At 34.5% G+C, this 10,004-nt stretch overlaps 1 long non-coding RNA gene across 1 annotated transcript; it reads right to left on the bottom strand.

Annotated features, from left to right (window-relative positions):
- Positions 1–1,376: 1,376 nt before the first annotated feature.
- On the bottom strand, positions 1,377–2,894 carry LOC112751022 (uncharacterized). The gene is made up of 2 exons (XR_003176160.3): positions 2,417–2,894; positions 1,377–2,056 (listed from the first exon to the last, which is right to left on the bottom strand). It is a non-coding gene; the product is annotated as an uncharacterized lncRNA (long non-coding RNA).
- Between the last annotated feature and the right edge of the window lie 7,110 nt (positions 2,895–10,004).

Below are 10,004 nucleotides of genomic sequence, written 5' to 3'. Positions count from 1 at the left end.
CTGTCTCCGCAACGGCGGCATCCTCCGCCAGGTCTTATCCATCACCACCATCGCCGATTTTCGCAAGGTCTGGAACCTTTTAGAGTCTTCTAATGGGGACTTGCTCTGGCTCCTCAACATCTTCGATTCCAAAGGTACCAACCTCTCTCCCCCTCCAATTGCAAGCAATGACCCTATTCTCGCTTGGGTTTGGACCTACACCTATACCCTCCAGTTGGGAACCCTAAAGGACCGTGCTGAAGCTGCAATAGAACTTGGTTAATCAGATTGGAAAACCTATCCTCTCTAGGGTTCCAATTATGCTTCTGTTTCTAATTTTGTTAATCAGATTGTTTCTTATTCTGATTTTGTTAATCCACCAATTCTGATTCTGATTTTGTTAATTACATTGTTTTTTATTCTGATTTTATTAGTCCACCAATTCTGATTCTATTTCTTATTTTGTTAATCCATTATTCTTCTACTTCTGTTTCTTCTGCTTCTGATTTTGCTTCTGAATTTTATGTTTCTGATTCTGCTTATATTTCTGCTTCTATTTCTATTTCTAATTCTGCTTATACTTCTATTTCTTCTGCATCTGATTTTGTTTCTATTTCTATTTTTTATGTTTATTACATTATTTTGCTTCATTGTTGTTGCTGAAGAAGAAGAAGAAAAAGGAAAGATGTTGCTGTGATGAAGAAGAAGAATAGAAACTAAGTATTTTGGTGAAGAAGGAGAAGGATATTTTGGTCCGAATGACAATTATAAAACCAAGTTAAACTTTAGAGACAATTTCTTATGAAAAAAAGATTGGGGACGAAAAAAATATTCGACCTATACCTTAAGAGTCAAAATCGTACTTAACCATTAATTTATCACAATAGAATTATTCATTTCGGATCCACACATTAGAAATGAAGCAAGGGGCATCAAATGAGACGTTCAGGGTCAGGGAACCAAGGAAACTTTTTTTCTTTTTCTTTTCCTTTTCTTTTTCCTTTTTTGGTCCTCTAGTTTTCAGCGTGAAAGAAAGGGACTGTCGTAGCTTTAAGAAAATTCCCAACATAAACTACATCAATATCATGTATTAGTGTAAGAATACACAAATAGAATCAGCCCCAAACTATTAAGCATTTTACCTAAAAATGTTACACCACACTTTATGGGACACAACTTTCTAACATAAAGAATATATGTATCCAAAGAAATAATAAAAACTAAATTAACAGAAATTAGCATCTAACTATCTTAGTTCCTTGTTCAGTATAAAGGTCCATAATATTACTACTGTGTACCACTTAACGGAAAACACAAAAACTATCAAGAAAGAAACTTACCAGGTTCTCTAGCTTATTTCTTGCTTTCTAAGTTAATACAGTCAAGCTTTCGCTTAATTGGACCCTGAATAGATAACACGTTTCTTAAGAAAGTGCATCAAAACCATACGATTTCATATGTATTAGAATACATCATTTCTCTTTGTAAATTTTTTTAAGGTCTGGTTTTCTTGTTATTCAAGAAATCAAACTTAGTGGAGTATCATCTGCTTTGAAGAACCTTCAAGGAACATATTGCTAGTTCATGAGGAAGACCACAAATAATTACCATCATTAAGACATATAGTTAAGGATAACGGAAGCCGAATCTACAATTAATGAGAAATTACTCTTACTTGGGACAGATTGCTTGGCATGACGTAGTTTCCTGGGCATGTTGAGCTTGGACTTGATTATTTGACGAAGATCTTGACATGAACTAGATTTTGTGAAAGGATACACGCCATAAAAAGTAAAAATTCTGCAGCTTGAGCAGCTATTTATTCAGGCACAAGGATTCATCATAAGTCCATTTTCTTCAAAGTATAACTAGAAGTGATTGGATAGTAACAAATGCTGCAAACTGTTCGGCCTCTTTTTTGCTTTTTCCGACTTGACTGGTGTAAATTCTACCACTAAACACCAACGTAGAGATGATGACCAGATGCAAAAAAGAGGCAGAACAGCTGGTAGCATTTGTATCCTCACTGCTTTGTGGAGGAATACAATTAAGTTCTTCTCCTCCCATTAGTCTTTATCTAATCAAACAAAAATAAGGAGAAATCAGATGGTATTCAGGAACAAAAATAAGTGTAAATTCATAATGGAAACTTCACCAAGCAACCTGAATCAATTTCTCCTTCAGGAAAATATATTAAAAAAAAAAAAAGCATCAGAACCAAAATTAACGAGAGTAATTTTGCAAGAGCATCAGAACCAAACTAAGAACAAATCAACAATAACCAAAACAAATCAACAATAGTCATAAGTTCAGAACAATAAATCAACCTTATAGGTTATAATAACAAGTTCAGAACAAATCAAGCATTATAAATTATAAACAAGATCAGACCTTAATCCTATTTTAGAAAAAAAAAAAAAAAGTTCAGAAGCATTACCCGAAATGAGCTTTAACAGCGGAAGGAAGCGCTGAGCAGGAGATTCTGACTTTCCTCAGGAGAAGAGCACCAGCGCCGAGAAGAAGAGGAACAAGAGAAGAAGAAGAGCAGTGCCGAGAAGAAGAGGAGCAGAGCAGTGACCTTCACACTTCGCAGCCACTGTTGGTGGCGTCTTGACTAAGGTTCGCTGGCGAGCAGTGCGGCACGGAGAAGCTGTGCAGCACGGAAGCAGAGCAGCCGGTTCCGAGAAGCAGTCAAGCAGAAGCAGAGCAACGCGGTTCCGAGAGGAAGAACACCGTGAGGCCAGTGACGGTGGACGGTGGGTGTCTGAACGAGGTTTCAGAGAGGGCCTGAGAATGGGAGATTGGGAGCTTCAATTCGTGCCCTAACTGAGAGAAAACGAGCTGGAGAGGAGATTGTGTGTGTGGTAGGGGACTAGGGGTGTTCAAGACCCGTCGCGGTTCAAAACTTGGTCTATACTTAGACATATGGGTTCGAATTTTTATTTTGAATAATTATTCAAATTGGTTTTCAAAAATTTTAAAAGTAGGCATTTTAATTGTTAAAAAAAACTAATACAATTTTTAAGATTTTATTTTGACCGACAAAATAATTTTTAGTTTATTTTTTGTTTGAGTAATTATTCATATTAGTTCCAAACATTTTAAAAGCAGACGTTTTAGTTCCAAAAAAAATTAATACACAAATCAATTTTTAACGTTTTTTTATCAGACATAACAGTTCCCATCTATTTTACTTTTACTATATGTCGACCTTTATTATTATTAACTTATTTTTGTGCATATGGACGATGACACTAGCATATTAATACACTCTTTTCGTTAAAAACAAGTAAGGTGAATAATGAATTTAGGAGAAAAATGTTGGGGATTGATTTGTATATTAATTTTTTTTTGGGGCTAAAATGTCCCCTTTTAAAATTTTTGGTGATTGATTTGGGTAATTACTCTGCCGAAAAATGAATTAGGGACTGATTTGTCGGCTGGAGTAAAACCTTGGGGATTGATCTGTGTATTAATTTTCTTTGAGGACTAAAATGTCCACTTTTAAAATCCTTGGGACTGATTTGGGTAATTACTCTTCTAATTTTATTCAATGTTATTTTTGGATCAGGTCCGGATTTTGCTTTGAGTCACCTAGCCTGACCCGAAATTGCTTTTTACAATTAAAAAAAATATATATATATAAATATATATATATATATATATATATATATATATATATCTAAGTTAATTAGTAATTTTATATTATACTTTTTATAATTTAATTAATAATTTTTATATTATATGGTATTATTTTTATTTTAAAATAATTTATTTTGATATAAATATGATATAACATTTGTTAAATTTATTTTTTAAAAATAAAATCTTATTATTTTAATATATAAAATTTACAAATTCGTATATACTAATGTTTTATCGGGTCGACCAAGTTTAACCCGATTTCTTTTTGGGTCACTTTGGATCGAGTCAAAGTAGATATGCTGCCCTTTTAGGGCCGGGTCAGGGTGTATTAAAACCCGACCCGGACCCAGCCCGGACTGGCCCATGAATATCCCTAGTGTGTGGTCTGTAACACCCTACCACACAGAGCCTTACGCTTAAGCCGTAAACACAGAGATGGTGTGGTATTACGACCTCTAAAATAAAATATCTATACGTATAATTGTTGAAAGAGTATAATATTCGAGGAGTTTTAAAAGATGGTTTAATAAAAAACGTGAAATTAAAAACGCAACGCTCGAAAATAACGTTATTTGCGCACGAAGAAACATAGATATATATGTATACATAAGAGCAGAGAGTCAAGGATACAGAATATTCAAGCTCCGGGCTCAACCCGCAAAGTTAAGACTGACCGGAGGATAAGTACATACATACATATAATCCCACGATAATCAAAATACTCAAAATATCATATTCCTCCAAAAGCCTCTATGAGGTTCAAAAAGTTAGACAAAAAAAGGAGAAAGCTACACACTATGTATATATACATATATACATCATAATAAATCTAAAAGGTAAAGTCCCAACTCCGCAGTGACCAGAACTCCAGACGCTTAATGAGGTGCCTGTCGTCCTGCATCTGAAAACACAAATATCCATATGGAATGAGAACAGGGAGTTCTCAGCATGGTAAAGGTGCCACATACATAAGATATAAGGTCTCGAAAAAGGCAGAGGCAGTCCTAAAACTTCGACATTCAGATTATAAAACTTAAACTACAACTTCAACCATAATTAAGGCAATCTATCTAGGGCACTTAAGTTTTATTCCAATTCATATCCTAACCCCTCAAGGTCTTCCCATACCTCTAATCCTCCAAAATTCCGGTGGAACTGTCCTCATCACTCCTCTGCCAGACAAAGGGCATCTCAGGTTCACAAATAAACAAAGCAGACAAAGAATACATAAGTATAATACAGTTATAGCAAGTAGAAATTATAGCAAATAGCATAATAATCACAAAGGCAAACCCAAGAAATGCATAGCAAATAAAACAAACATATGCAGATGATATATGCCTGCCTTATGGCTAATGAGTCTCATCTGTCAGTTATAAGGCCAACCCGATACATCCGGCTGCTAAACCCTGAACAATCCCCCGTGTGCGCATTCCGAAGAGTCTATGCATAACTTTTTCTCAAATCATAATCAAATTCTACTCATTGGGGGAAACTTTCCGTGAGTTAAAGTGCCCAGCCACATCTTGCGAAGTAGGATCAACAGAGTAGTCTCAACCTGGAGCAAGTGGTGGCAAGCTACTACATCTACATAAGAAAACTCATATCTCGGATAATAAGAGGTGCATAATTCATATTATTATTCATATTCATTTCATAATCATTCATATTCATTTCATAATCGTTCATATTCATTTGATAATCATTTGTTGAGTTAAGAAATTAACTAACTCAATTGATGATGACAAACATTAATCTAAAGGGCTAAACACCCAATTAGCTTTTAGTTATTTTGATTAATGTTGCAGGCCAAACTTCAAACAACAGCAGCCCAATGAGATAAAGTAATTGAAACAAAGATTGTTAGTGAGTTCTCTAGCTAACAAAGTCCAAAAGTAATAAAGCAAAGAATTCAGCTGGGTCAGATGGAATATATATCCAACCCAAGTCCAAGAAGCTTCCACCAAGCTGAAGCTTTCCAAAGCCAATGTTCACATAATTTGCTTCAGTCAAAATCAAAAAGAAGAGAGAGAGAGAGAGAGAGAGAGAGAGAGAGAGAGAGAGAGAGAGAGAGAGAGAGAGAGAGAGTCATTCTCCTTGTTCATTTCACTAGAGAAGAAAGAAAGAGAAAGGTAAAACTTAAAAGGTAGTGTCTAATCACCCAAATCAAAGCAAGCTAAGCTAAGTCAGAGGATAAAGGTGATTTATTTCTATTTGCATGCAATTTCCTTTCTTTACTCCTTCTCCAAATCTCTGTAACTCCAATTTGGGATAAATGGAGAAAGTGTTCTCTGATAATTACTACTGTGAATTAAAGGCTAAAATTGTTTCTTGTGGACAAAGCACTTGCTCAAGGGTTCAGATTTGGGATTACCATTGAAATATTTCTCTTTGCTGATCTGAGGTCTTCGGTCAAGCAAAATGACCAGCTTTGAAATCCCTAATTTGAGGGTTAATTGAAGAAAGTGAAATGACAAGTTTGGAAAGCACACAATTTGAAGAGTTGACTCAGAAGAGATCAATATAGCAACTTGGAAAGAGGTACAAAAGAAAAAAATATCTTCATTTTTCTGAAGGTAAGGAGAGAGAACCAGAATCTGAGTTTCACAGAGAGCTTCTCTGTGAGAGTTTAACGTTTTGGACAGTGTTTCTAGAGTAAAGAAGTATTCTGCCAAGATGAAAAACTTAATCAGAGTCAGCTAAATCCGGTTTAACTTATAACAACAGAGGCTGTTAATGCATTAATCTCCTTCATGTTTTACAGTTTGTATTTCACTTTCAATGTATATCTTTCTGTAATTTCTTGAGAGGTAAAAGGCTGATAGAGAGAATTCAAGAAAAAGCCAATCAGTGACAAAAGGTTGAGTAAAACACTTAAGAGAAAAGCCTAGAATGATTTCAGATTTCTTTAGGGTATTTGATACGTCTTGTGTCTTGTACCTGTGAGGTGCCCCTTTCTAAGTTGGGTTAGCACTTAGAATAAAGAGTTAGGTATTAGCATAACCAAGTCAAGTTAGATAAGAACTTGAGAGAGATAGGATTAAGTGAATCCTAAGAAATTGGTGAATGTAATACTTTAACTATAATGGAAATTCCACCACTGTTGTGGTGGAGACTGGATGTAGGTTGCATTGCACAAGGCAACTGAACCAGGATACATGCCTATGTCATTTTTCTTCTCTTTTTCTAAGTTCTATTTTCTGATATTTATGAGACAAAATGAAATTGTCTCATAAAATTTTCGCTGCACAGTTCAAACAGTTTTTATCTGTAACTTTGATCTAAAGGCTTAATTCATTAAAGTAAAAGAAGGCCATAGATTCAACCCCCCTTCTCTAAGCCTTCTACAACTTTCATCATTTAATTATAGCCATATTCATCATATATACTGCACTTCAGCACCTTTCATACATAATTCTTCACATCTCAAGCTTTCTTCACTTTCAAATTACTACCCCTTCCTAGCTTCATCTCATTTCTGAGCATACAACTAAGATTTAGGGGCTAAAAGAGTAAAAAAAGAGGTTTAGAGGTTCAAAATTATGTTTTAAAACACAAAAATTCATCTTGCTAAAAATAGGGGTTCCGCTTACGCAGCTAGGGTCACGCATACGCTGGGATTCAACCCGAGAGGATTGGCCGCTCCACGTGCTAACATTTGCGTATGCAACTCCTCAAAAATTCAGTTCTTGCATACGCATACACCTGCTCGTGTACGCGAGACAACAAACCAGAAGGGAATGGCTGTGCTATGTGCGAGTGTTCGCATACACAAATCCTGCAGGGTAGGCAAAATTTTTAAGTGTTTCAGAATTTTAGTTTTACACACTGAACTTCCGACGCGCATAACTTTTTTATTTTAAAACATTTTTCATTTGTTATCTTCCACACAAAGATCCCTGCTGTTATCTTCCTCCTTCACTAACATAACCAGTGCTCCCATAGGAAAACACTTGGTCGGACAATTTCTCTTCCATTATTTCTTTCAACTAGATCCTAAGTTCTGCCGACTCGAACGACATCATCTTATATAACGTAATCGAAATTGTTCCAGCTCCTGGTACAAGTTCATCGCCAATTAAGTCTCTTTCAGAGATAAAAGCTTTGATACATCCTCAAGAAATGCCTCGAGAAAACTCCCTCGTGGTAAGGATTCAGTCAAAGCTTCACTCGCTACCTAACCGATTAGCAATTAAAACCATTGGTATTCCTCTCCACTACTTTTCACCGTTACTAAATTTGATTAACAATTTCCGTGTAATTATTGGTACACCCAATCCCTTGGGGGTAGCTCAAATTAAATGCCCAAATTAGCTCAACCCTCTTTCGCCGCATCATTCTGATTTGTTATCCCCTAAGAACCTAGCCGCTCCTCTATATTAACCAAAAATTGCTTTGTCTTATTAATTGAAGATCATCGGATGCTAATACATTTAGAAAAATTATGGTGCTCACAATATAATCGCGTGTCATAAAATATTATCTATTACATACAAGAAGGCAAAACCATACCTTAGCCTATTTCCTCGTATAGCCCAAAGACAACTCAACTAAACAAGTTCACAAGCTCCACCACCGAAATTCAGCACCCAAAGCTCCCACTCAAACTTCCAATCTTTTCAATTGTATTCCAAATCCACATATAAACTACCTAACACATATTATCACATCCATACGCCTTCCTTCGTTCTTCGAGAGCGCGAATGCGGTCTCGGAGCTATTGTATCCGCTTTACCAGGACCTCCTCCTCGACAGGAGGCATGTGCTCCCAACTCCTAGTGCCAAGCTAACTAACTAAGATTTGTTGAACTTTTGCTCGAGCTTGAGTCTGTCTTCACTTGATCGGGTACTCGTCTATTGCGTTTAGAATAGAGGATAGGAAAAATTCCTTTGGCGTCATAAACTCAATACTCAATCACAATTAATTAAGGGATTCACTATGGTTTAAGGATCCTTACCTTGTATGTGCTTTAATCAAACAAAAGTTCGCAAATCCATCAAGTTTAATTTGAGTCTAAACACCAAAATTATTAAATTTCAATATCCAATGGCGCTAATTTTTGACAATTAGGGAAAGGAAGATATGAGATTGAAATTGAGACTTTTTTACCAAATTGACTACTGAATTTTGTAGAGCTCGACACAGTAGACACGTGGCCGCAAACGGTGCGGCGATCGGAGTTCCGGATTGAGAGATATATGAAATTGAAGGTGAGGTTAAGTTTTGGAAGTTTTCTTCTCCTTCCATGAGTGTGCAGCGTGAATTTTGTTTTAAGGAAGAGGAAGAAGAGTTGAGCTCTTTTCATTAAATGAGAATGAATTAGACTCTGGGTTCAGTTTGGATCGTTCGACCCAATTTTAAACTAAAACCTTTAAAATTAGTGCCAAAATTCATGTTTTAATTAATCTTACTTCATTAAACTATAAAATTTAATTTTTTAATTTTTTTTATTAATAATTAATTTATTAGCTAATTATTTATTAATTATACAAAAATTACATGTTCTATGGTGTGAATATTAACACGGTTCTTTAAATATCATCCTTCACTCAACCTTTCAATTTAATATTTAAAGGATGAGTAGTATTATCCTATCATAAATAAGTAGTCTTGTAAAATAGATGAAAATTACATGTATACATGTAGCTAGAATTTTGACAAGTACTAGGAGAAAACTTATGTAATGTGATATTTTCGTAAAATAAACATCAAACTTTTAATTCTATAATAAGCACAGATGAAGAATTGGATATCCATTTGATCATATGGATTATTAGTAAATTGAACCTCATAAAAAGAACAGTATCAATTTATTTTATTATTGTCTTTTGATAAATAAAATGACAAGTTCAATTTAACAAGGTGTTTGAAAAGTTTTAGAATTTAATTTCAGTGTTGGAAATAATAATAATTAAATTAGTTTAGATAGAATTAAATTTAATTTTATTATTTTATCTCAAAATCAATTTCAATTTAAATAGGTTTGATTTAAAATTTTATTCCATCAAAATTTTACTTAAAAGTTAAAACTTAAAATATCTAAAATATTCTCGTAATATAATTAATTCTTAATTTTTCTATACTTATTTTTTTCTCAACGTCTTTCACTTTTTAATATACATTTTCTCTTCTCTCACCACTTTCATTTCCTTTTTTTCTCTTTTCTTCAATTCATTCAATATAATATGAATTTAATTTTAATGCACTATCAGTGTAAACTAGTTTTACACATGCATTCAATTACGTAATACCACATCAGTAAAAATAACTATCTTTCACATTGACCAAGTGAATAGTCATTTAAAAGAACGGATGTAATTACACGACTGTGTAAAACGTTCTACTGCATCAAAATTAAATTACCTATTTTTTTGGAAGG

This window comes from Arachis hypogaea, chromosome 15, assembly GCF_003086295.3.
Source record: "Arachis hypogaea cultivar Tifrunner chromosome 15, arahy.Tifrunner.gnm2.J5K5, whole genome shotgun sequence".
NCBI classification, from domain to species: domain Eukaryota; kingdom Viridiplantae; phylum Streptophyta; class Magnoliopsida; order Fabales; family Fabaceae; genus Arachis; species Arachis hypogaea.
Note: the sequence above shows the minus strand (reverse complement) of the source record. Positions and strands in the feature narration are given on the sequence as shown.